The sequence below is a fragment of the Ursus maritimus genome, unplaced genomic scaffold (genome assembly GCF_017311325.1).
Source record: "Ursus maritimus isolate PB19 unplaced genomic scaffold, ASM1731132v1 scaffold_16, whole genome shotgun sequence".
NCBI classification, from domain to species: Eukaryota; Metazoa; Chordata; class Mammalia; order Carnivora; family Ursidae; genus Ursus; species Ursus maritimus.
Genome location: NW_024424008.1, coordinates 12,498,998 through 12,505,267, shown reverse-complemented (window position 1 = coordinate 12,505,267; position 6,270 = coordinate 12,498,998).

The following is a 6,270-nucleotide window of genomic DNA, read 5'->3' as shown; positions in this document are numbered from 1 at the left end:
TAAAACAAAAACTGTAACAAGAGACAAAGAAGGACACATATAATAATAAAGGGGACAATCCAACAAGAAGATATAACAATTGTTAATATTTATGCATCCAACATGGGAACATCCAAATACATAAAACAGTTAATAATAAACATAAAATAAATAATTGATAGGAATACAACAACAGTAGGAGAATACCCTACTTACATTGATGGACAGATCATCCAAACAGAAAATCAACAAGGAAACAGTGGCTTTGAATGACACATTGGACCAGATGGATTTAACAGACATATTCAGAACATTCCACCCTAAAACATAAAACATATCCTTTTCAAGTGCACATGGAACATTTTCCAGAACACATCACATATTAGGCCATAAAACAAGTCTCAACAAATTCAAAAAAATCAAAGTTACACTATGCCTCCTTTCTGACCACAATGCTATGAAACTAGAAATCAACCACAAGAAAAAAATCCAGGGGAAAAAAAAAAAAAAAGAAATCTGGAAAGAGCAAAAATACATGGAAGTTAAATAACATGCTATTAAACAATGAATGGGTCAACCAAGAAATCAAAGAAGAAATCAAAATTACACGGAAACAAAAATGAAAACACAACAATCCAAAATTTGGGGGATGTAGCAAAAGTGTAGCTCTAAGAGGGAAGTTTATAGCAACACAGTCCTACCTCCAAAAGCAAGAAAAATCTCAAATAAACAACCTTACCTTACGCCTAACAGAGCTAAAAAGAGAACAACAAACAAAATCAAACCCAGCAAAAGGCAGGATATAATAAAGATCAGAACAGAAATAAATGATACAGAAAGGAAACAAAACAATAGAACAATAAATGAAACCAGGAGCTGGTTCTTTGAAAGGATCAACAAAATTGATAAACCTCTAGCAAGACTCATTTTTTTAAAAAAGAGAGAGATAGGACCCAAATAAACAAAATTACTAATGAAAGAAAAGAAATAACAACCAATATCCCAGAAATACAATATTATGACATATTGTGAATATTATGAAAACCTATAAGCCAACAATTTGGATAACTTAAAAGAAATGAATAAACTCCTAAAAACATATAATCAACCAAAACCAAAGCAGGAAGAAATCGAAATTTAGAACAGACCAATCACCAGGAGGGGGGCCTAGATGGCTCAGTTGTTAAGTGTCTGCCTTCGGCTCAGGTCATGATTCCAGGGGTCCTGGGATCGAGCACTTCATCAGACTCCCTGCTCAGCGGGAAACCTGTTTCTCCCTCTCCCACTCCCCCTGCTTGTGTTCCCTCTCTCGCTGTCTCTCTCTCTGTCAAATAAATAAAATCTTTAAAAAAAAACTGACCAATCACCAGGAATGAAATTGAATCAGTACTCAAAAAACTTCCAAACAACAAAAGTCCAAGACTAGATGGCTTCACAGGTGGATTCTACCAAGCGTTTAAGGAATAATTAATACCACCCCCAAAAAATAGTTAATAACCGTTCCTCTTAAACTATTCCAAAAGATACAAGACGAAGGAAAACCTAAATTCATCCTATGAGACCAGTATCACCCTGATACCAAAACCAGATAAAGACATCACACACACCACAGACACACACACACACACACACACACACACACACACAAACTGCAGGCTAATATCTCTAGTGAATATAGATGAAAAATCCTCAAGAAAATATTAGCAAACCAAATCCAACAATATATTTTAAAAAATCGAACACCACAAACAAATGGGATTTATCCCTAGAATGCAAGGGTGGTTTGGTACTTGCAAAACAATCCATGTGATATGTCATATCAATAAAAGAAAGGATAAAAACCATATGATCATTTCAACAGATACAGAAAAACCATTTGACAAAGTACATCCCTTTGTGACAAAAACCCTCTGCAAAGTAGGTCTGGAGGAAACATATCTCAACATAATAAAAGCCTTGTATGAAAAACCTCCAGCCAACATCATACTCACTGGTGGAAAACTGAGAGCTCTTCCCCTCTAAGGTAGGAACAATACAAGGATGTCCACTTCCACCACTTTTATTCAACACAGTAGTGAAAGTTGTAGCCACAGCAATTAGACAACATTAAGAAATAAAAGGCACCTAGGGGCACCTGGGTGACTCAGTCAGTTAAGCATCTGCCTTCAGCTCAGGTCAAGATCCTGGGGTCTTGGGATCAAGCCCCACGCTGGGCTGCCTGCTCAGTGGAGAATCTGCTTCTCCTTCTCCCTCTGACTCTCCCCCTTCCACTCATGCTCTATCGCTCTCACTCGCTCACCATCTCAAATAAATAAATTAAGAACCTTAAAAAAAAAAAGAAATAAAAGGCACCCAATTGGTGGGGAAGAAGTAAAACTCTCACTATTTGCAGATGACATACTATATATAGAAAACCCTAAAGACTCTGCCAAAAAACTACTAGAACTGATAATGAATTCATTAAAGTCACAGGATACAAAATCAATGTACAGAAATCTGTTGCGTTCCCATACACTATTGTTATAAGAAAACAATCCCATTTACAATTGCACCAAAAACAATAAAACATCTAGGAACAAACTTAACCAAAGAGGTGAAAGACCTGGACTCTGAAAACTATAAAACACTGATGAAAAATTTTAAGATGACACAAAGAAATGGAAAGATATTCCACAGTCATGGGTTGGAAGAACAAACATTGTTAAAACTACCCAAAGCAATCTACAGATTTAATGCGATCCCTATCAAAATACCAACAGCATTTTGCCCCAAACTAGAACAAACAATCCTAAAATTTGTATGGAACCACAAAGGACCTCAAATAGCCTACGTCATCTCTTTTTTATTTTTCCTTTGAGAGAGAGAAAGAGAACAAGCACAAGCGCAGAGCAGAGCATTGGGGGGGGGGGACAGACAGACAGCAAAAGAGATATTCTTAAGAAGGCTTCACACCCAGCATGGAGCCCAACGTGGGGCTCAATCTCACAACCCTGAGATCATGACCTGAGCCGAAATCAAGAGTCATATGCTCAACCAAATGAGCCATAGGCGCCCCTAGCCAAAACAATCTTGAGAAAGAAAAACAAAGCTAGAGGCATCACAATTCCAGATTTCAAGTTATATTACAAAGCAGCAGTCATTAAAACAGTATGGAACTGGCAAAAAAATAGACACACAGATCAATGGAATAGAACAGGAACCCAGAAATAAACCCACAATTATATGGTTATTTAATCTTCAACAAAGGAGGAATGAATACACCATGGGAAAAAGAGTCTCTTCAACAAGTGATACTGGGAAAACTGGACAGCCACATGTAAAAGAAGGAAACTGGACCAGTTTCTTACACCACATACAAAAATATACTCAAAATGCATTAAAGACCAAAATGTGAGACCTGAAACCATAAAAATCCTTGAAGAGAGCATAGGCAGTAATCTCTTTGACATCTGCTATCTTAATATTTTCCAAATATATCTCCTGAGGCAAGGGAAATAAAAGCAAAAATAAACTATTGGGATTACATCAAAATAAAAATTCTACACAGTGAAGGAAACAGTCAACAAAACTAAACTAAACTAAAAGCAACCTACTGAATGGTAGAAGATATTTGCCAATGACATATCCAATAAAAGGTTAGTAACCAAAATATATAAAGAACTGACATAACTCAATACCCAAAAAATAACTTAATTTAAAAATGGGCAACAGACATAGATATTTCTTCAAAGAAGACACACAGATGGCTTACAGACACATGAAAAGATGCTCAACATTACTCATCATCAGGGAAATGCAAATCAAAACTACAATGAGATATCACTTCACGCCTGTCAGAATGGCTAAAATCAACAACACAAGAAACAATAAGTATTGACAAGGATGTGGAGAAAAAGCAACACTTATCACTGTTGGTGTTACTGCAAACTGGTGCAGCCACTGTGAAAAACAGTATAGAGGTTCCTCAAAAAGTTAAAAAATAGAGCTACCTTATGATCCAGAAATCATACTACTGGGTATTTACCCCCAAAATACAAAGGGACACATGAACCCCCATGTTTATTGCAGCATTATTTACAATAGCCAAACTGTGGAAGCAGCCCAAGGGTCCACTGATAGATGAATGGATAGAGAAGAGGTGGATATCTATAATGGAATATCATTCAGCCATAAAAAGGAATGAAACTTTGCCATTTGCAACAACATGGATAAAGCTAGAGAGCATAAGTATGAGCAAAATAAATTAGAAAAAGACAAATATCATATGATCTCACTCATATGTAGAACTTAAGAAATAAACGAGCAAAGAAAAAAGAGAGAGAGACAAACCAAGAAACAACTATAAGAGAACAAGTATATAACTATTTCCTATAGAGAACAAACTGATGGTTACCAGGGGAAGGTGGGTTTGGGGATAGGGGAAATAGGGGATGAGGATTAAAGAGTACACATATCATGATAAAACTAAATACAATATTTCTAAAAATAAAATAATGTCTCTAGGCACTCAGAACCCACAGAGTTGCCATAGTCTGTGCGATAACCAAAATCTGAGCACCTGCCTCTTAGAGAGAAGCTTGTTATAGTGGTCAGGAGAGCTTCCAGACACCAGCAATGCACCAAAACTGACAGCAGAATGAATTAACTCCTTAGAAAGGAGATGCCAGGTCATGCAGTTTATCAAAAACTTCTTCACCAAGTTGTGTATTGTTCTATCTGCTCAGTTCTTCCAGCCTGAAGACACTATGAAACTGAGATTGGCCCTTTTCAGCAATTTCTCCCCATGTCCCAGATCTACTCATTCTGGATGGTGTACCATAGGGAAAAAGCAGGAACACAGGAGTAGGAGAGACTTGAGCCAGAATCCTGTTTCAGACACTCACACATTCAATAAATACTAACTGCATAGGTTCCAGCTGCTTCTGCTATAATAGTGAATAAAAGTAGACAAGCTCCCTGCCTCCACAGAGTGAATATCTACTAGGGGTATTACATAATCACATAAATAAATGTAAAATTCCACTCAGCTGACTGGTGCACAGGACAGAACAAGATGAGACCAGGGAGGTTTCCCTGGAGAAGAGGTACTTAATCTGAAGGTTAAAGGACAGACAGTTAAGTTAACTAGCCTAAAAGGATGTTAAAAATAAGACAGTAGGCCCAAAATGGAGTCACTTATGCTAAGCACCACACCACCAAACCAGGACTCATTCATGTCAGCTCTCCCAGAAATAGAATTTTAAACAAGTAAATCAGGAATTGCCTAATCAGCACTAGTTAGATAATCTGCCTGATAGACCCCTGCTATCCCCTAAAGGAAAGTAACCCAACCCAAAGCAATAAACAACCTGCTTGTTCTGCCTAGTACAACTTCTTGTTCCTGCTCCCCACTGCTTCTGGAAGTCTTTCATTTTGTACAGCTTTTCAGAGTTCTTTTCAATCTGCTAGACTGGATGCTGCTTGATTCATGAGTCATTGCATAAGATCTTTAAAATTTACTGAGTTGAATTTTGTTTTTTAATAGGGAGAAGGAAAAATATTCCAGGGGCGCCTGGGTGGCTCAGTCAGTTAAACGTCTGCTTGTGGCTCAGGTCATGATCCCAGGGTCCTGGGATCAAGCCCCACATCCCTGCTTAGTGAGGAGTCTGCTTCTCCCTCTGTCTCTGCCTCTGCCCCTACTATTGCTCTCTCTCACTTGCTCGCTCTCTCTCTCATTCAAATAAATAAATAAAATCTTTAAAAAAAAAAGAAAAAGAAAAAGAATATTCCAGATAAGGGAACAGATGTGTAAAGGCACGATGACAGGAAGGAACCTGCATGTACTAGAGCCTGAAAGCAGATCAGTGAGGTAGAGTGAAGAAGGGTGGGGAGGAGGGGATGCATGTGAGAGACATGGAGGTCAAAAAGACAGGACTCGGCAATAACAGTTAGGAATACTTTTACAGAATGACTGACAACCTGGCCAACAGCGGCTTGAACACAGAAGCATGGTGTGTGCACATGTACATGTGTGAGCATTTCCTCAAATAATAAGTTTCTTTAGACAAAAAGATAGTAAGAATTCCAGAGGTAGGAGGGATTTGTTTAGCAGTTCAGTGATGCCAGGGCCAACATGAACATCTTTTTCCTCACAGCCAAAACCAGCTCCATGCCCCATGATCAAGTCCAAGGCAGAAAGAATTGAGAAAAGGGGTAAAATTCAAGACAACTGTCTCTTTTATCAGGAAAGGAAAACCTTTCTCAAACCACCCCCCCCCACCCCCAGCAGATTTCCGCTGAAGTCTTACCAGA